At 39.5% G+C, this 22791-nt stretch overlaps 1 pseudogene; it reads left to right on the forward strand.

The window, feature by feature from the left end:
• The first annotated feature begins 22458 nt into the window (after positions 1 to 22458).
• LOC148829122 (U5 spliceosomal RNA) lies at positions 22459 to 22546 on the forward strand (annotated as a pseudogene).
• Positions 22547 to 22791: the final 245 nt, after the last annotated feature.

Raw genomic sequence — 22791 nt, forward strand, 5'->3', positions numbered from 1 at the left:
AGGATGTGGAAACAGTGCAGTGGGTCCACTTGCATGCTGAAAAGTCAATGACCTGAGTGGACAGAACACACATGGCAGACGATTTGCCCCTCATCTGAAAAAACTCCCCTGACTCAGTTACTGTATACGGCTGATAGCTGATGGGCTTCTTTAAATGGAGTTCTAACGAAAGTTCTGGAGGGATGAAGGCAGACGACCTAATTAAGTTCACCTGGCGTGCCTAATCCTGACGTAATCGCCTCAGTTCACATACAGTAAATACCAAATGCCATTTTCACAAAGCACGGGGTCCTAGTTTCCCTATGGGAGGTTAGCCTTCAGCCAAGCAGGTTAAGCCAAAGTTTTCACTAAATTCAGTGAACACTTCTACAGTCACACAAACTTTTGGCTGCTATCATTCCTCATCAAACTGAAATGCGGGAGCCTTACCACCAAATATTTGTGTAATCCAGTAATACATTTCAGTATAATGAATAGCTAACAGTAGCATAATGGATAGCAGTTCTGCCTCATACAAGAAAAGACGGGTCTCCCATGATTTTCATTGTGCTTCTTTCCGCTAAGCTAACACAAGGTGATTCCTTAGCCTTGTTGGTGCGTGTGTGTGTCTTGGGAAGGATTATTTGTATTTGTTTTTGTATTTGTATTTGTTTTCCAGAGTTTTGAATGTCTAAGCAGTTTTACCTAAAGAATAGGCAGGTCCCCTGCCTCTAGAGAGATAGATGGATTCGTACAGTGGTAGAGGCTAGTAGTTTCAGACAAAATGGCTTCTCCAAACCACACTCCCAGAAGGCTGTGGAGAACGAGCTAATGTCCTCAGTGACCAAATGGTGAAAGACATGTGAGAGGGTGACATTTCAAACCACGACTCTGAGGCTTCCGATGGTGAACTCTGCTGTGAGATTGCAGATGGATGAGGTCCCTTTTTAAATCTCAGCAACCTGAAAACCTTTCTGAATGTGCGGGTCCACACATTGGTTAGAGTAACTGGGAATACAGGAGGAACAAATTAAGAACTAAGATATGAGACGTGAAGGTTCGTGATGTGATATGAAAGTATAAAAAAGTATGAAAATGTGTTCCATGGCTACATGAAGGACTAAATGAGAAAGGCTTTTTACTCCAAGTGGAAAAGGAAGACTGGTGATTAGGATAGGGCAAGGTTCACCAAATGGAATCAGAGAAAATTCAGCAGGAAATTCAGGGCAGTATGGAGCTGGTGAAAAGACTGGCCTCTCAGGATACAGAAGGCAATCAGTACAAAAAGAAAGCAGGATTTCAGTGCAGGTTAAGGGTTCAATCTTATATGGAACTGTAGTCCAAGGCTTAGCTTAGACTGTGTTTTAGAACGAACATATTATCATACCTTTATTTTTTGTCATAAATACTGTGCCACCACATTAAAACTGGTCCATACTCAATTTTCAATCTGTGAATAAACAGTGGTTTTATTCTTAGCCTCAGGGTTTTCCTAACCCTAACCCTAGATCTGATCAAACCCTTAGTAGTAAGCTTAATGTCATCTCAACAATAGCTTTAAAAGATCAAAATTCACTTCTTAAATAGGAAATACTTCATCCATCGATTTTCTAAGTCATTCTTCCAATTCAGGGTTACGGGAGGGCTGGAGAAATAAAAAAAAAACAGTCTTTACCTTGCACAATATTAATTAAAAAAAAAACATTTTAAATTTGTTAAGCTCATTTCACTCAGAGCATTGTGTTTTTTGTTGCCCCAAAACCCTAACTCTAATCAAAATGCTTTCTCAACACCGTCTTTAATTGTTAATCAAAATTCATTTTAGGAATACAAAAACCCACTTTATTTTTAACAAGATTAGGTCATAATTATGGGAAATGAAATTTTGGTCGCTCTTAGAATATATTATTTCAAGAATTAGATTCTTTAGCTAGTGTAGTTAAGGATTAGAATTTAGGCTTATAGTTAAAACCATTAAAGTAATATATTTGTTTAAAGTAGTTTTACTTAAAAGGCTCCAGAAGTATTGGTCATATTTTGATTTTTCAAGTATTTTTTTTATTTTGAGACTGATGTCACATTACGACCCAAAACTCAAATGGGTTCATACAAAACTTTCAAACTGAAAACAATACACTCTGTATTCAAGTACTGTATTCAACGTAACTGTGTCACTTTTTTTACTCAAAACATAGCATCTTCCTTAACCCTAGCTCAACCTACAGTAAAACCCAAATCAAACCACAGAGGTTTTCTCAAGGCTGTCTTTAATAAAGAGTACATTCCAACATCCAAAAAACATTTTCAATAAAAAAACAAACAAACTGCTAAACCCGTGGAAAACAACCATAGAAGTCTTTGGTTCACTTTGGTTACTTAAGAGAGTAGTTAGGGGTTCAGATCTTTATTACAACTGAGGTACCTTGAGGGGCTTTTGAAGTTTTACTTTCAGAGCCATCAAACTAATATTTCTGTGTATACTTGTCTTAAGTATAAGTATCAAGCGGAATTGTTGTTGTGCCTAGATATTTTGTGCTTGATTTTGAAGTTGATGTTGTGTTATGTCAAAACAGTAAAATGGGCCTGTGCTAAACTTTCAAACCCAGATCAAACAGTTCTCTCTTAATCTATGCACTTAGAGCACAACTGTGTTCTAAATGCTTAAATCAATTAAGTACTTAGAGTAAGACCGTTGTTCTTAGTTGACGATTGCTTCACTCTCCTTTTTACAGTTTTCTTAACCCTAGCTTTTTTCACTGCAATTTCACAGTTTATCTTTACCATTGTAAATAAGCTGCAGTTTCTCTTTCAGTTGAACTAAAGCTATCAGCATATACTGTACATAGTACATTGAAACCGATTGCTATTTTCTCACACTCATCCATTCATCTTCTAACCTCTTTTCTCCAGTACAGGGTCACTGGGTGCCAGAGCCTATCCTGGCAAGCACAGGGCAGGGTACACCCTGGCGGGGATGCCAGTCCATCGCAGGGCCAACACTCAGACACAAATACACACACACTCACACCTAGGCCAGATTTCCCAGAAAACAATTACCCCACCAGTATATTTTTGGACTGTGGGAGGAAACCCACGCAAACATGAGGAGAACATGCAAACTCCACACAGATAGTTCCTCAGGAATTGAATCCGGGACCCCAGTGATACAAGGCAGCAATGCCAACCACTGTACCACCCTGGTGACCACTCCCACATATATATTTAAATATTTCCAATTAAAAAGTCTGGATAGTATGTATCCTAATGCATAAATTTTCCTCTAGATACCATCTGAGGCATAGAAAGGTTAATGACAAGGAGGCAGATACCTGGGCAAATACATTCACCCCCCCCCAAAATTCAAATTTGCTAAATTCCAAGCACAGAATTTAGGAGACAAGTATAATTATGATCACTATGGGCACCGTGCTATTTAGAAGCTGTTTTCCAGCTTTTTAAGCTTTCTGTTTTTTCCAGCTTAGGTGTGAGGTCAGTTTGGAAAAAAACACAGAGGAAGGGTAACAAAATCAAGACACATGAAAATGAAAGGCAAAGTTAGTTTGCTTGGAGCCAACTAAAACACAGGTGTCTGAGCTCAAAAGAGTCCTTTTCCAGCACAAATTTGGTTTCCAAAGAAGCCCGATGCTTCTGTGTCTGTACTAGACACTGCTGGGTTGCACTTTCAGTATTGCCAGTAATACAGAGACACAGTTACAAAAAAGGCAAGAGGACCTCCAACAGTCAGCCAAGGTAAAATGGCACATTCACGCATCATTTACAGAATGGGGGTCGACTCGAACATCATACATACTGTAGCTGACACCACTTGCAAGGCAAATGGAGAGCATGACTCATCTGTGACAAGTATCAGGAGTTGGAGCTGCCCAGTTCTTTAAGAGAGTTCTTTAAGTGATTATTTTGTATCAAGGTATGTTCATATACTGTAGGGTTGGAAAGGCACCCAACACTCTGAGTTCAGTAGGCCCGTGTCCTGTAGTAGATCGATAAGAGTATATTATTATCATGGGCATGATGAAACTGGGTTGAAGTACGTCACTCAGCTTTTCTTTGCTATTTAAAACTGTGCTGAAGAAATAAAATGAAGAACTGCTTGTGTCTGTTATGAAACAATTTGCTCCCTTTCCTGTTTTAGAGTGTGTGGCTAAGCTCATCTCCTTGGACTTAATGTTACAAAACTATGAGGTCAGAATAACAAAGGAACAAATGCTAATACATAGACTTGTGTTTTAGAGAACAGTATCAGCCTTTTATAACAGGTGACGGGTGTGCCACCTGTCAGGATATTGGAACAGCCAATATTGGAGCAGCCAATTTTTTTTAACGGTAATTTGTATCGAGAGGTTATATGTTACAGTGGCCCCAAAGATGAAAGCACACTAGAAAAAACACACAAATCCAAAGCACACTAGAAATGGATGACAGCTCCCTGAAGATGTGTATGCTTTTAAACAGGTACCTCGTGAATTGTTCACAAGAACAGCAAAAGAATAGCTTTCAGGGAGGTGAATCACTTTACAGTATATACAAAAGGTATCACACTGAAATCACACTATGTGTGAATGTGACACTCGACCCTTTCCCAGATATCTAATCAATCAACTAATTCACCACTTGTGAACATATTTACATGTAATAGAGGGCTGAATGATCTCTAATGGCAGGTCGGTTGAAACTGCTGGTTAGTACTAATTAATGCTGGCCTGTCACAAGAGGCTCATTCAATTACTTAGTGCCGTGATTGTTTATACACTGGAAGACAAGGTGTGAATTATTTATAGGACATGCACCTGCTGAAGAACAAGGCAAAATCCTTCTCATTTTCTTCTTTGCACTTCTTACTGTCACAAATCCTCATCCTCCTGTTTATTCTTTCTTTATATACAGTACAGTACAGTTCAATGGGATTTATACAGTTCAATGATGTCAGCTAATCGTGGCTGCTCTATTAAGGAATGGAGAGATTTGGTAAGCACAGCACATACGAAAATGCAAGAGGTTACAAATGAAAGGAAGCCATTTGATGTTTTTGTATGACGGTGTCCTGAACATTTGATGGAATACCCTTTTAAATGAAAGTTTGTCCTCCAGTGACGAGCTTAACAGCCCGGTGTAGTGTGACACCATCTTAAAATCAACAGTATTTTGTATAAAGTGTTAGGACCACGGTCCGAAAACCGTGTCGGATCTTGTAGTAGACCCTATGCGATGCGGTAAGAGCTGGAGAAAACAGGAGGCGTGGTTTGGGAAAACACACAGGGATTGAATAGTGCACAAAATAAGAGTGACAGTCCGTGAGACAGTGAACAGGGGAGACAAAGAATGGATTCCAAATCCGAGCAGGTCCAAAGGCAGGTCAGGGCACAGTCCAGGAGTCCATCAACAATTGATCCATCCTGGGACGCGACAAGGTTAAAATCCCGGGGAAGGGGGAAAACACGAACACACGCAGAACATGGAAGTCCTAAGATGACGGGGCGAGTTTCTCCAGACCCCGGACTCAGAACAAGGGAAGTGTCGGGGATGACGCCTATGCCCTCAGGAGACAGAGATATCCTGGTGCTAGGCGGGCCTCGCGACATCCGTACCCTAATGCTGAGCCCCGAGGACTGGAGGAGCTAGTCTTTAAATAGCAGTACACATCACAGGGTACACCTGGGGAGCTTAGCAACAATCACAGGACTAATTACGGGAGTAGTGGAGCGCCCTCCAGGGGAGGAATGTTGGGCGTGACACAAAGGACTTCTGGGAGGGGAGAGCAGACGCACACACTTGACAAGTTCTGAGGTATCAAACAGATTAAATTGTCTCATGTAAACCACAGCTTTGACCATCAAATTGGCCTTGGTCTCCCAAACCAAGGTGATTCAGAGCAACATGTTGGTTTGATCTGCCTGCTCACGTTGAAACTGTCCAAGTAAATTCACCCCTTTGAAAAGTCCCACATGAATCCTGTGGTAAAGAAGATTTGCATTCCTACTGATTATGATTTCTAATCTAGTCTTCTGTGAATTGTATACTTTGCATTGTACTCCTGGGAAAAACTAAGGTTGGTCCATGTGGGTCCTAATGTTCCAGTATAGTGACGGGGACACTATACTGTAAACAGGCGCCATCCTTCGGATGGGACTTAAAACTCATGTCCTGACTCTCTGTGGTTATTAAAAATCCCAGGGCGTTTCTCGAAAAGAGTAGGGATATAACCCCGGTGTCCTGGCCAAATTACCCATTGGCCCTTACCAATCATGGCCTCCTAATAATCCCCATCTCTACACTGGCTTCATTACTCTGATCTCCTCCCCACTGATAGCTGGTGTGGTGAGCGTTCTGGCGCACTATGGCTGCCGTCGCATCATCCAGGTGGATGCTGCACATTGGTGGTGGTGGAGGGGAGTCCCCATTACCTGTAAAGCGCTTTGAGTGGAGTGTCCAGAAAAACGCTATATAAGTGTAAGGAATTATTATTTTATGAAAAGTGACTGAAGAAAATAAAATGTGAGTAAAAAGTAAGATGATTATACAGAAATATAATTATTTGTGAGGGAATGGAATTACCCATTTTGGGGCATTCATACTGTATTTGTCATATTTCTCATACTTGGAACATTTATTTGGAATTTAACGTGATGAATGGCTTTTTATTCCACCAAAGCTTCTTGTTCTAACTCACTTCTGTTTTGTATAATAAGGAGGGTTAACTCAGTTCACTCATATTTTTTTAATTCTGGCAGCTCAGTGCACATTTTGTGATTGAAAGGAGGAATTTGGCACTTTTAAAAGGCAATAACTTTAGAGCATTTATAAGACATTACATTTCGGTATCAAGGGCATGTGAACTACCTCTTCGCTCCCTCAGTTTTAGATAATTTATGTCGCCTGGCACTGCTTCAGGCTTCAGTACAGCCTGTTTAATTCAGTGGTGCTGAAACTGCTTAATGAATATTGTTCTAATATAATCAAATGCTGCTAAATGAAACAACAGTCATTTTAATTGAACACTCAGGAGCCAAATGGACTGGAATGGGGCACAAATAAAAGATAAATTTACCATAACAAGGTGAGGAAAACAGTAATTTCTTTAAAACATAATGAAGTCAGAAATAAGGCAAAGATGGTGTGCTGTTCTATAGGTTCCTGGCTTCTTTTCTTCACACTCTTAGCCTTACCTATTGTGTATTAAAATTATTTTTTTTTATCCTTTAATTGTGAATCACCTATTTATGTGTGGCAAAGTAAACCCCAGTCAGTATGACTTGCTCCCAGCTGCACTCAGTGTCAATGTGACTGCTAGATATTGACAAGCAGCTTGAGTAGGGGTAAATTTGCATGTGCCAGCACTGGTCGAACTCTGCTGAGTTTTGCTTCTTGTAGTCTAAGCAAGCATTGTCTGCCACGCATGACCAAAATGTGGGATGGCAGTAGGATTAATGGCTGTTCTTATTTTGACAAAAAGGTAAATGATATAGCGAATAGCTAAATCACCCTACAGCTCACAACCTGCCACCTGCCACCTGCCAAAATAAGGTTGCTGCTGGAAGAGGTGTTAGTGGGACCAGTAGGGGATGCTCATCCTGTGGCCTGTGTGGGTCCTAACCGAACAGTATAGGGACACATGTACTGTATATATGGGGACATTATACCGTAACAAAGGCACTGCCCTTTGGATGAGACATACAACTGAAGTCCTGACTGTCTGTGGTTCTTATTATTACAGTGATAATTTATGTCTTGGGAAAAAATGTGTGTTTAAAGTGTAGGTGAAGCTAGCTCTAATATGTGACCTCCAGTCACATATCAATCCAGCAGATACAGTCACTTGAGTTTGTGGATGAAGGGACATGCAGCAGATCCTTTTTCATTCACATAACTTTCTAATGAACTGCTTTTCCAACAGTGTGGAATGATGATGTAACTATTTTGCACACTCTATGTCTGAGAAGGAGAAGGGACCCAAGTTATTTTTTTTTGAGCCAAGGAAAGGAAGTAGTTGTAGCAGAAAGACAGCAAAAATCTATAATCTACAATGCATGGCTGCATCGTCATTTTTTTCAATCTCAGTTGTCTCATAATGTATTTATTCTGAAAACATGTAAACCACTATTGCTGAACAGAGAAAGAAGACACTCAACTCATTATACTGGTGGCCAAGGTACTTTTTTGCACTTTAATTTAGGTTTGTAATAACAAAGGGTTTGAATACTTATGCAAATATAAAATTACCATTTTTATTCCTCAGTTTACCTCTTTTTTTTTCTTTGAATGTGTAGCATAGGTTGGGTTTTTAACAAATATTAATTGCACTTTCAAAGTGTCCTGACATTTTAAAGCAACAGAACAGGAAACCATGAAAAAAAAAACATGAATACTTTTGCAAGACATTGTAGCTAGATAAATGATTAAGCCTTGTGTCAGTAATTATTTCTCTGCATATGGTATTCAGTGGTGCTGTGCTGTTTGGCTATTTGTTTTAATTCCACTGTAGGGGAATAATAAATAAAGATAAAGTAATCTTAGACAATGTTCTTAGACAAACCCAAAACAAGATAAATGTATGATCCAAGCAAGTATACTGCATTGATTGAATGTAAATATGTTATTTGGTATATCACTATGTGATATGGAAAAATAAGTGTAACAGTACAGTATGTCATTGCAAATGAAACAAGTGAATCACACTCTCCTATAATGATTTTAGATACTTTTTGTTTATTATATACCCTCAATGGCATTGCTTCATGAAAGGCACCATAATAAGCTTCTCTTTTCCTTCCATTTGTCTCATTGTCATTCTACTCCACCCCTCTTCACTTTTACAGCTGCCCCTTGGTCACTCCTCACCCTGCTGGGCTTCCAAAGATTCCTCATTGTCCGATCAGGATGTTGGGCTTCAGCCAGGCAGATTGAACCAAAAACTTTACATGTCTAACTTTTTAAAAAAAGTACCTAAAGTCATTGCCTTGATGGGTGCTGCTATTCCTTGTGAAAGATGTATTAAGAGATAAGATCACTTCATTAGCCATATACAATTTCTTACATTAGGAATTAATCTTTTCACATATCCCAGCTTGCTCTCCATGAGACACACAGACAGGGAGAGAGAAGCTTGGAGCCAGAGTGCAGGATCCATTATTTTTCAGCACCCCTGGAGCAGTTGGGGTGAAGGGCCTTGCTCAGGCACCCAACAGAGTAGGATTCCTCTGCCGGCCACGGGATTTGAACCAGCAACCTTCCAGCCACAGGTGCAGAGCCTTAGCAACAGAACCACTGCTCTGCTATTGGATGCATGTTACGAATGCAGGCACCTGCCAACGAACATGAATAATTTAACTGATTGATCGTTCTCTTGGACTAATTTAAAAGTTGATTTCCATCCTTCCTGGTTTGAAATTAGAATTTCATGACACTGATTTACAAAGAAATGCGTTGGGGCTGAGGTTATCAGACATTATTTTAAATTACTCCCTTTAATTGCGAGTCTGTTTTAATGCATCTCTGCTTGCCTTCATGTTTAAAATATGGTGAGATTAGTAGGATGGATTATTTTTCTTCATTAGTTTCTCCACACTCAGTTCCTGTGCACATCGAACCAATAGTACAGTATGTGTTGGACGGGTTTTTGAGAAATTCTTTTCAAAGTAGTCACCCATTTAAATAATTAACCTCTGTGCTTATGGCACTAATTTATATGGGTTATTTCACAAACAACAGAATAAAACTTCAAATCAGAATACAGAAATATTCAAAATTGTCAGCTTTCATCTTTGGAATTTGATTATATAAGAGAACCTGACTCGGGAACCTGACTCTCTGTGGTCATTAAAAATCCCAGGGCATTTCTCAAAAAGAGTAGGGGGGTAACCCAGTCCTGGCCAAATTTCCCATTGGCCCTTACCAATCATGGCCTCCTAATAATCCCCATCTATGGATTGGCTTCATTACTCTGCTCCCCACTGATAGCTGATGTGTGGTGAGCGTTCTGGCGCACTATGGCTGCCGTCGCATCATCCAGGTGGGGCTGCACATTGATGGTGGTGGAGGGGAGTCCCCATTACCTGTAAAGCGCTTGGAGTGTAGTGTCCAGAAAAGCACTATATAAGTGTAAGCAATTATTTTTATTATTATTATTATTATTATTATATCTAGGACACTGCGATGGATGACTATGCAAGTAAAACTATAAGGAAGGCAATAAGATGACACCTTGAATATTTATTGCATTAAGAGTCTGGCTATTCTTTAAAACAAAACGGCATAATGGATAACCTGAAAAAATGGAACTTGATTAGAAATTAGAATATCCTACCTATCAAGGTAGGATAGATGAACGTATGAAATGGAGATTTTTATTAAGCAGCCAATTTGTCACCTACTAGTATGAAACTTACAGATATCATTTTGTATTTCACCTTTGCAAATCAGAAGCTCCTCTTAAAATGATGTTCTTGTTGTATCTGTTCACAGTAAAGATCTGTTAGTGTGTGTGCAAGTTGCATTTGTTTGTGATTTTTATGTAGCTTTTGATCATTACACTCTTTGGATGAGTCTGGCTTGCCCTTCAAACACTAAATCTTTAAACAGTTGTCATTCATTATCTACTTCCATACGTACTCTATTCTTCCCATTCGACTTTTGCTCTCTTCTGTGAGCCTTTGTTCTGGAATTTATCTGTTCAGTTTCAAAATATACTTCAAAGCGTATCTGGGACGATGAGAATTGAAATAAAAAAGCTCCATGATTTCCACACAGCCAAAGCATTAGCTGACAAGAACACGCAAATATCCCCCCCCCCCCCACCAAAAAAAAAAACTATGAAGAGATCCAAGAATCAAAATGAAAAATAAAGAGATACAGTGCAGTGGTGGCATAAAACAAGTGAAATGCCAGAAAAAGACATATTCCATCCCAGACGTGAGAGATACGATGGGTCTTCAAACTAATTTCACCAACTTTTTCAAACTAAATTCCAAAATACTTAACTTATTTAACTTAGGCAACAGGCACATTTAAACAAAACACTCCAACCTTTTGTGCTGGCCTAGCCACCTGACACAGTCAACCACTGTTGTTGAAACCTAAAAAAATGTGGAGGACTGTAATGCTGACATCACTGATTGGTTATGATTAATGCAATGACAGTAGACAGGAAGTGTCCAGATTCTGGTGGACAGTAGGTCTTGTTTATTTTTGTAATGTTCCGACACCTTATTACTGTATCTTCACAGGTCCCTAAAGGTCTCAGTTCATTCACTCTTTCAGTTATATTCAAATTCTACTGCTGATAAATACATATTCTACAGGCAACTTAGTACTGTATGTGTTCTGACAAACAAAGGAATCAATTGTTAGCCATGTCTACCATTTCTGTGTCCGCACCTGACCTCCATTAATCCGCCCACCAATTTTCTAACTGCTTTATCCAGTATCAGATCAAAGGGGGAACTACAGTAGAGAGTTTCCTAGCATGAGCAACGGGCGCATAGCAGGATACACCCAGGATGGGAGACCAGTACCTTCCAGGGCACATACAGACACGCACACAGTCACACCAGGGCCAATTTTCCCCGAAGCCATTAGGCTACCAGTATGTCTTTGGACCCGGAGGAAACCCACAAGGACATAGGGAGAACATAGAAACTCCACACTGGTATTAGAGTTGAACCTTTAACCCCACAGCTGTGCCAATATACCCCTCCATCACTTGACACCTTGGATGGTAATTCATCTTCTTAAGGAAGTAATTCATCTTCTTATACGTTTGTATTGTAATTGATATCTGCATTTGGTTGCTTCTAACATATTCCAAATATGAACTTCAAATGTTTTAAATGTCTGACCCATAGAAAGGAAGATCCTTTCATTAATCTTGGTTAAGTTCCTATGCCTGTTTGGTGTTTTACATGTATAGCATTGTGCCTCCACAATTTCTGTTTTTTCTGTTTCGTAGGAATGCTAAGGTTGTCTTCATAACTTCATAATTCATAGAGAAAATGTTTGCATGGTGAAGAAAGCCAGAGAAAAACCTCAAGTAACTTATTTAGCAACAGTTCTATAAAAAAAATTCAATCAAGAAATGGAAAGGGATACATTAAAGACTGCAACAATGTAATACTTATAAAATACATGCATGACATTCATAATAATGTGCACAAAATGATGAAAAAATACTGTAAAAACTTGTTCTATTGAAGCCTAAATGTACATGTCTGCAAATTACATGAGAATTCAGATTAAAAACCATTGGACACAAACAGACAGTGTCAGTTTGTCAGCAATGCATCTTCATTATTTTTAATTACAGCTGCAGCATATGGATTTATAATTTTACCCTTACTGTATGTTCATATACTGTGGCACTGACCAGTGGGACCATTATGATCCATTCTCTGATGAGAACTTTGGGTTATAGCATTCTGTCATTTTGTAATTCATCTTTGCACACCTGTCACTTATACAGTACCATAATACAGAGATTCTAGACCTGCAGATGCAGGAATCCTGAAGATTTCTACAGTCTTTTGAATTAATCAATATTTTAAGACTGTAATTAGGATAAATCGATGTAAATGACATATGAACTGGATCAATATAACACTGCTCCCACCTGCAGAGATGTTTATTAATCAGGAAGACAAAGAAAAAGCCTGGTTTCTATCAACTTGGAAACCCCTGCTGTAAGAGTCAAAATATCCCAACAATCCTTTTCAGCAATGCATCTAAAGTACATCATTTTTTAATTACAACAATATACAGACTCATAATTTTTCAGTTAGACTCTGCTTCTCCTGTATGTTGTAGAGTAATACTCCCTACTTTAATCTGTGTTTATACATGTAAGTATATATTTTGATTCTTTATCACCTTTAATACTTTGCTGATTGAAATCTTTTGACTTCAGATACAGTATATTTATGATGGGTGATCTCAAAGTTTTTAACAAACTATGTTGTTCTGTGCCTGAAGTTCAGACTAATACTCTCACAAAATTGTTCTCTTAATCCTCTGCAAATCTTAGCACTGCTGGAGAATGTGTAAATAATCCTGTTAGAGAGAATAAAGTCAAGAGTGAAAATGGTCTGCATTCCATCTAAATAATCTAGGCAAATATTTACCACATTTAACTCTTTTTAGATCTTGCCTGCTGATTCTGAAGTAATAATGATAACAAGAAAAACTTCATTCATAAATATCACAGTCTAAAATTAAAAATATATATATGTATATGTAAATATATATATTACAAATATATATATGGATATGAAGTTCTGCTGTAGAATGTGAAGGTTACAGACAGTGAGATATTAGCAAGATAATAGTCATATAACTCTAATTAAACATGCTGTGGTCCACTCATCATATATGATATATGATATATCTCTATAAATAAAGATCATGGAAGATTAAATTTATTTTTGATTAATCTACTGTAACCTCACCAGGAAAAGAGGAGTGAAAATGGATGGATGAAAGATAATCTACTGTACCTGTTGTTCATTACATTATTGTGAGCTGATGAGCTCCCTTGTTCTAAAAAAAGACTAATGGTAATAGTCCTTTTTTGTTCAGTAACTATAAATAAGATGCTTCTAATGAAGATGCAGAGAAAAGACCATTTCTTCATCCATTAACGCATTAATTGCTCATCTCCTTCATTTCCTATCCTCCCAGTGCTGTCATAATGCTTTCATAATGTGTCAACAGCAGTGTTCTCCAAGAATGTCTTATAGTATCTTTATTCCTTTGTTAACATGGATACAAAGTGTTACATAGTTTAGTTTTTCCATTTTAATAATAATAGTGATAATAATAATAATCCTGTAACGAAAGCGTTCTTTCGGGACCCTATGCAGACGACACAATCCGGGGATTAGTGAGGAAAACAGGGGGGAAAAAGCATGCAGGAGACGGGAATGAAAACATGAAGCGTGTCCATAGTGCACAGGTGATCTAGGTGGTGAGTCTGGGGCAAACAATCCAAAACAGAGTCCAATGGGAAATCCAAGACGAGGCAAAAGTCCAAAGCCGGGCGGTCCATCCGAGACGAGGACAAACAGGATTAAAAACCGGAGCGGGATCTGGTGGAGGGCCTGGGGGGAAAAGGGGGAACTGGACCAGGCGCTCCAGATCCCGGACTCGCTTGGTACGGGAACCAATGCAGAGCCCGGAACAGAGAGAGTGTCTGGCTTTTAAGGTGGGCTGGATAGGAGGCTGGAACAGGGAGCAGGTGCACAAAATCCACACGGAAGTGAAAGAGCCGGAGCGCCCTTAAGGGGGAGGGGCTACAATCGTGACAAATCCCTCCATGCATTTTCTTCCAGCTTCTTTGAATTCAGGGTCACGGGGCTATCCAGGCAAACTACAAGTGCAAGGCAGGATACACTCAGGGCACACACAGACACAGTCTCGTACCAGGGCCAATGTTCAAGTTGCCTTGAAAACCCACCAGCATGTTTTCAGATTACGAGGGGAAAAACTCTTTCATACAGCCTTCTCTTGAAACTATTGGCACCATTGCTAGTTCTACAGCCTCTTTTCCACCTACTTCATGTATGGCTACAGGTTATAAACATTTTTATTTTTGGGATTTTTTTAACATGCAGTATACTGTATGTCTTTCCTATGAACCATAAAGCCAAACTGACAAATGCAATCACAATACTTTGCCTTGCTGCATGCAAAGCAAGCCTATATTCAAATGCTGCTCAAATACAAACCAAATGTTACTGTAATTCCATTTTTTTAAGGACTTGAAATGCTCTGTCCTGTTTACGTCTTTTTAAAAGTAACAGTGACTCACGCATGTCAGCAGTGGTTCTGATATCGAACAATGCCATGAATTATTGAGCCGGATATGCAACTTAAAATAAAGGCTAACACAGAAGCTTTGTACAGCGTAATTCTTAGAAGTGTTCTCAACATTCCCACAAGAACAAAATATACTTACAGTAAATGACACCGTCAGTGAAAACAGTAAGTGACGTTTGTTGTTGTGACATAGCTGTCTCATAAAAAATTGAATGGAATTGCAGAAAAAATAGAACAAAAGAGGAATTTCCTACTGTAAATGTTGTCTTTCTTTCATTTAAATGAAGAAAGATGAAACATTGTAATTTTTATTTACCTGAGTGCATTTGAAAATTTCAAGGTACAAACAAAATGTTGCTTTTTAGACAAAAATCATACATGTACATTGAGCTTCACCCTGTCCAAAAAAAACAACAACAATTTGGCAAAGTTTAAAGGATTTCAACGCTGATATGCTTATTCCAAAATAAGCACAGAAAGAATTGCAAATAAGAATCTAAATTCAAACTCTTAGCTTTGCTCTCTAAATCAGCATTGATTCTGGCATGCTACATGGAAAGACCAGCCATTCTGAATAACAATACTATAATTCCAAATTCTCTCCTCAAAATAAATTCATGGATGTTTGGAGTGGTAATAAAATTAAGTAACTAAAGGTACTGTCTACAAAGATATTCATACGGTATGTCCAGCAAGCATAAAAAGCTGTCAGTCACTGCAAAAAAAAATGTCAAAAAATGGTAAATGAGTATGGATGTACACCATTGTAAATATCATGATTTCTGATTCCTGATGCCCATGATGCTTAACACTTTACACAATTCTTTTAACTTACGTATTGATTTATTTAGTGCTTGTTTCCCTTCAAACATTGTCCAGTGACAAAATCTTTAGCTTAAATGGCATAAAACCACTCTAAGATTAAAAACTAAGATTTTGGCCATTTTGCTTCATCTGTAATTTCCATGGTATTCTTAAGATAATGAAATTCTTTCGTCCATCATATATGAGTCTTCTTTTAATAGTACGGTTACAACAATAATATTTAAAGATGGCTCCACAAGATTTGAGATACCACACTTCCTCTTGTACATATTGTATTCTGTGTTTGATGACAAACTTCAATTCACAGAGAACACTGATATCATTGAGAAAAAAATCTCAGCAGCACTTACTGTATATGAGAAATCCTTTGGAGTCCAAAAAAGAAGATTTTTTTTTTATCCAAAGCATTTGAACTTTTTCCTTTATATGTTGATTCACCTCGCTCAGTCAAAAAGACATAAAAATGCCTTCAAAATGTCAAAACCTCAACTCTGCAGTCCTTGGTAAGCCTTTTAAGACCCCTGGCACAACTTTATGTCCAGCAGATCCCGAGAAAGGCCTGTGCCATCATTGAAGACCCGTCTCAATCATCATTCATCAGTCCTTTGAACTCTTAGCTGCAGGAAGACATTTTCGCTGCCCACTGTGCAGAACAAATACAAGGAAATTTAGCTGTATTTCAGAGACCATCAGCCTTGTAAACAATGACGGCAACAACTCTTATCAACATGATGTTTATTGGACAGAACCCCTGTTACAAATTAGCATGTACTTTAATACCGTCTTAAATACTACACGCTGTTACTTTCAATCACTTTTATGGTCCATTTATGTCTATTTTTTTTTCCTTAGCAATGTTGCATTTTATTGTTATGTGTTATACTGTATGTTGCACTGCTTGCAGCTTACATTTTACCCCTGGGGATGAATAAGGTTTTTTTGAGTTGAATTGAATACTCTACGTCGTTAAAATACTCATACCCAAGATTTTCAGAATCTCTATTTTATCAGAAATGCTCCATCACAAGTTAAACTGCATCAGGAGATTCAGACTTTTAAATTGAAGCGCTACCAGAAATGTTCAAATAGACACTTTTGACTGTTATGTCTTTTGCATCTGTGTGGAGAATTTGTCTGTATAAAACAAAACTCCAGGTGACCTAAGCTGTTGACAGTTTCTGACGGGTGCAGAAAAAACTACGTCTTAAAGGAGCTTTAAATAATTTTCTTTTCATTTGCATGTAAGTTTGGAAATGTAACTTTTGTCCACATTGTGGAGTTAGTCCGCTCTGTGCAAACCTGTTAAAATGCGTTATATTCTGTGATACTGTAATCAGCAAAGGCAATTAAATCAAGTCAGGTCTGAATGTTCATTGCCCTTATTCACACTGTCTCCTCAAGAGGAGTGCATGGTGCACAAAGCAACAACAGTTTAGCTTTGCTGGGGGACAACTTTATTAACACATGATTTCCATGCAGAGAATGCCTCCTGTGCAGCTGTTTCACACAATTTCAACCTTTTAAAAGTTGAAGGCAGCAAAAGGGGAGTGAAATACAGTATGATCGAGCTCAGTGAACCTCAGGGAGGAGTCGCAGCACAGTCCAGTGAAGGTTTGAGACGGGTTTAATCCTAAGGTACTGTAAATGGCCACTTCGGGAGAACACTGAAGGAGACGCACACACAAGGTGTATTTCCCACTTTGCCTAGAATTGCAACAGTTTTACAGTCCAGCCATGTTATTACCATGGATGAGTGTAATAACATGAGTCCGCATTTTACTTCTGGTCCATTGGCCATTCTTGATGATGTTGTCCCGCCCTTCAGCTATTTCTGTGGTGCCATATACAAGAGAAGGCATCTGTTCAAAAGCCAGGTCAGGAGACCAGGTCAATGACCCCAGGCCAGAGCCAGATATCTACAGTCTAGACAGGTAGTGTGTGGTAGAGAATGATATCACTGTTTGGAAACTGCGCAAATGGATGTTCTAAGCACGGGAAAATGTGCTCCAACGAGAACAGAATACAAGTTAAATGTAGTGAAATATGCATCTTTTTACCCCAAAGCTCCCAGTCCCATATGAATTGTAGCTATTTACCATATATCATGAACAAGCTTTGAATGCCAATGTGCTTTTCACCCTTACCTAAACTGAACTGTTAATTTTCAGCCGTGTATTCTAACTTGTAACGTCAAGTTTAGTTCAACAAAAAGTGACTACAAACTAAGCTGTGGTTGACTAAACTAAGTTCACGTTCTGACACTGACACAATAGTCCTTTGGTTCGTTTGTTACCATTAATTCCTGAGTTGTTTTTTACTGCCATTGAGAATTTAAATGCAAAAGATTTCTTGATCTGTTTTCTGACATTTGAAACTCCTTGTCGGCTCAAACTGTGCACGCCTTTGTTGTCTGAATGGGAACGCAGACAGTATGAAAAACAAGTGCGCCTGGAGCAGTTTTTTGGTTTGATCTGAGCGTGCTGTCTGAGACAAAGAGATTAACAGCCTATACTCCAGAGAATGGAACCTGGTGATGGTAAAAACAAAATAGTTTGAAAATAGGACATAAAAAAGTTAAGTGTGCGAGCTGTGCCTATGTAGTAATGTCACATTAAAACACAAAACAAAATCTTGAAATCCCTAGTTAGTATGCATTCTATCTTCACATTCAGAAAGTTATGAAACAAAATTAAAACTTTAACCGACTATTGAAATAGATACAGTACACACAGGAGGGGGAAAACTTACACAATCAACATTGTTTTTTGCAGTTTTGGCTGACATTTAACCTGTTTCACTCGTTAACCTGTACAATATGAGGATTTAAGTTTTTTTTAAAAAAATATTACAAATGTGCATACTTTAACAGCAAGATGTCTTCAAATGTAGGTAAATACAAGACACTATACGTAGCATTCTGTAAAAATACTGTAAAAAATAAAAAGTTTGTGAACACCATGAACAGTGAGACTGGCAGAGAGGACATTGTTGTTTTTCCTACTTCGCTGTAATTTCCTGATTAATTTATATATTTGCATCATAAAACATACTGTATAGCTGTTTTCTCTTTTGTAATATCCCAAATTGACATTGATGAAGAAGTTGTCTCATTCATTTGATGGCAGCTGAATTCATTATTTTCCTAAGTAAGGATGTGTATGTTGCTTGATAAATTATTATAGTACACATTTCAGCTGCAGTTTAAGTTTTCAGAAAGACAGAGAAAAATAGTCACCACATGACCAGAGAGATTAACGCAATTAAAATTTAGGGAGCCTAAGTTTGTAAATGACATTACACCCTCCTCCATTGTACAGCTTCATTTTCAAACACGGGATATCCTTGGCTGCCATCACACCTACCACATGCACATCTGTGATTTGTTAAAGTAGAGAATGATCTCTTCAGGGATATTACTGAATTTAGGGATAATAGTCATGTATTATAGAAGTGGATGTTTCTCTCTCCCAGTTCAATTTAACACATGTACATCCCATATTTACCCTTAACAAGTGAAATTCAACCATCCATCTATTTTCTAACCACTTCATCGAATTCAGGGTCACAGGGGACCCAAAAACTATCACGACAAACACAATTAAAATCTCTTTCAGTTAATTTTAAGCTTTTTTAACTTGCTTCTTATTTACACGTATGTGCATACAGTGAAGGGATCTCATACTGTTGCTTCTCATTACTAATGAACCCAGTAGCTAAACTGAAAAGTCATATGCATATGGCATTTAGATTTTTCCAAACCTGCTCTCAGAAGTTATCGGCAAGATGTGCTTTCTATGAGCATATACAGTTACAAATGTGCAAAACAAATCAGAAGAAAAATGAAGAATAGAAATAAAGTTTAGTCTGACATCAATTCAAGGATCATTAGAATACTGAATGACAGCTTTCATAATTTTCAGTGGTGATCAAAAGTCAGAACCTCACTTTGTTAATATAGAAATCAGGAGGAGAGGACTGAGAAGTTTACCTCCCTAACTTCCATTAGCATTCCAAGATGTGGGTCACTGATCAGAGGTAGAGGTCCATTAAACATTAATTTTTTTAGTCTTCTGACTTTGTTGAAAATGAGACACTTAAATGTCATAATTTAATGTAATCACTGTATCTCAGTCCATAGTTATTTATTATTCTGTTGGGGCAAAAAGAAAAATGTTGTAACTACGGGTTGTAAGGAAACCTATAGTTTCACTAACAACACTCGTAGTTTTCAGAGTTGCGAGACCACAGACCTCAGTAAACTAAGGGCTCCTTGTGCGCCAATTTCTTAACAAGAGCAGTACTGTCACTGTGGCAGGCCAGATGCAGTAAGAATTGTGATTACAGCTGACTTGCCACTAGAGCCCATTAAGGCCTCTAATATTTGTAAATAGTCACACTTGAGGTGATAATCACCAGTTAATCCATAAGCTAATGTGTGAAGGCCTAGCAAACACTCTTTCATGGGTGCATTTAGGGTTGTCTCTGATATTCTGTAAAGGATGTGCATGGAGTTAGTTTGTGTTGGGTTGTTTGAACAGCAAGTCTTTATCTGTAACCGAGGAAGAGTTTTGCTGAATCAAGACACGTTGCAAGGTGTGGCACAGTGGTTAACATTGCTGCCTCATACTGGGGCTCTGGGTTCAATTCTTGGGGTGCTATCGGCATGGAGTTTGTGTATTTTCCCTTTTTTTCATGGTTCACATGCTCTGATTTCCTACCAGTCCAAAATCGTACTGCTTGGTTAAATGGCTTCTGGGACAATTGGCCCTGGTGTGAGAGTGTGCAAGCTTGTGTCTGTGTATCCTGCCATGGACTGGCTTCCCACCCAAGGTGTATCCTGCCTTGTGCCCGTTGCTTACTGGGATAGGCTCTGGCTCCCCGGCGAGCCTGTATTGGATAAGTGGTTAGAAAATGAACGGAAGGTGGACTCCTTGTGAAGCACTTCTTTGGATCAGTGTGAGTTTTAATGTGTCCAGGCATCACAAGTCATCTTTTTTGGGGAGAAGAGGATCGGGGACCTGTCACAGTATCGTAATAGGAGATATAGCACCCCAGATAGAATCTCTGGCTCTGGCTCCCTGGTGAGCCTGTATTGGATAAAGTGGTTAGAAAATGGTGGACTCCTTGTGAGTCCACCATTTTGTGTCACGACCGCCAGCCAGCGGAGACCAACTCTGAAGCGATCTAACCAGCACCAGCAGCGGGTTATTATTAACAACCGCCGCCGCACGCGTTAACACACCTGCAAACGCTCTACAGTGCGGCACACTGTGTTATTTATACCATCCTAACCTGCTTCCCGTTGCTCGGTATTGAGTCTCCTCCTTGAGAGCTCTACCTGGCGTTTTCCTCCGTACCTCGTTTATTCTGGATTCTGGACTTCCCTTCTGCCTTTTCGACTTCAGACCTCGCCTCACGTCTCAGACTGTTTGCCTCCTATGTTCTCCCCGGATTACGACTTACTTTACCCCTTTTGACCATGACCTTGCCTCTTGCTTCGGATTGTTCGCCTCTATCGCTCTTCCTGGTTACTGAAATACCCTTCTCCTTGGACTACGTAATCGCCTATCATATTGGATTGTTTGCCTGCTTCATCAACTATCCACTCCTGCGTCTGCACAGGATCCTTGTATCTTTCCACCAGGGATTCCTAACACTTTGGTTCAGTGTGAGTTTTAATGTGCTCAGGCATCACAGCAATCTTATTTGGGGGGAAGTGGAGGGCGGACCTATCATAGTAACAGGAGATATAGCACCAGAGACAGAATCTTGCTCTGTCCATAGAACAACTGAATAAGGTTGTGACCATGACTGCCAGGGTTTAGGACTGCTTCCCAGAAATGGAAGAGAAATCTCTTCACCAGCAGGCCTCCAGGAATCCAGCCACCCACAGGCTGTCTCCCTATGAGTCCTGTGTGATTGCTGCATGCCCACAGCTCCAGTGTCAGGTTTCTGACAGCACGTTGCAGGAGCCACACTGGGAAACAGGGTGAACATCCACAGGCAAAGAGCTATGACCAAATTGCAATAAACTACATACTCCGTTTTTGTGTTTTCAGGGCCCTGTATGTTTTTGCAATATGTACTGTTTCTCAAGAGAAACTCTGGTTTAATGGCTTAAAACATTTTTTTAAATAGGTATCAAACAAGGTGTGCCAATAAATACAGAACAATAGAACCATGATGCGTTTTCAAAGTGAAAAGTGGCACAGCAGGACCTCTACAATGTTTAATGGAAGTTGTGGGCTGGTATAATCCTGCTTGTTGACAAATGGATTGGGTTGCAGAAGAGGGAGAAGTGTTATTGCAGAGCAATGAGATTTCCCTCAATCTGTACCAAAGGCATTGTTGTGTTAAGCAAGATTCCTTCTCACATCACACTTCAGTACACTATATAACATCACTTTATTAACCCTGTACAATTTCTTGCATTAGGAATTTGTCTTTTCGCATACCCCAGCTTGCTCTCCATGAGACACACAGTTATTGCGATTGTAGCTGTCTGCTCTGCGAGTCCTCGGTCTCTGGCCTTCTGATTCCCACTCTTTTCATCGGCGGGCGAGAAGTGTCCGGCCGCCGGGGATCTTGGGAACTCGATTTGCATAGCGGCTTCCCAGAGTGCGTCGTTTCCGGCACAGGGTGGCCGGTTGTTTTCAGAGTTATCGTGTTGCCGCAGCACGGATTGGGCACGCCCGCAAGCCGAGAGCCGCAGGCGATGAGCCCCGAGCTGAACGGGCCACACTGGCTCGTTTGTAAGGCCAGGTGCATTGCCAACCATGACCGGTAGGGCAGATGCTTTGAAGGCGGCCTGGGCTCCTGCAGCTGTGCAGCCATGCACTCTGGTTTCTCTTCATCTCGTACAAATCTTTCGCCTTTTACTAAAGATATCCGTGGAGAGGAGCAAGAAGAAGTTCCATGCAACAGACTGACCGTTTTGCCGTGCATATCCAGCATTATGGTCATGGTGACGTCTTCAAATACAGTGATTTCCACCAGGTCTGTCAAAAGTAAAACAGCATTAAGTGGTCTATAAAACACTCAGCCAGTTCACTAGGAATGACAACACCCGAGATGAAAGCGTCATGGAGCGAAATTGTGGCTTAACCCACTTGGCTGAGGGCTGGCCTTCGGGCCAGAGAACAAGGAGACCAAGACCCCCATGCAGGG

Source organism: Atractosteus spatula, chromosome 8 (assembly GCF_055471065.1).
Source record: "Atractosteus spatula isolate fAtrSpa1 chromosome 8, fAtrSpa1.hap1, whole genome shotgun sequence".
Taxonomy (NCBI): domain Eukaryota; kingdom Metazoa; phylum Chordata; class Actinopteri; order Semionotiformes; family Lepisosteidae; genus Atractosteus; species Atractosteus spatula.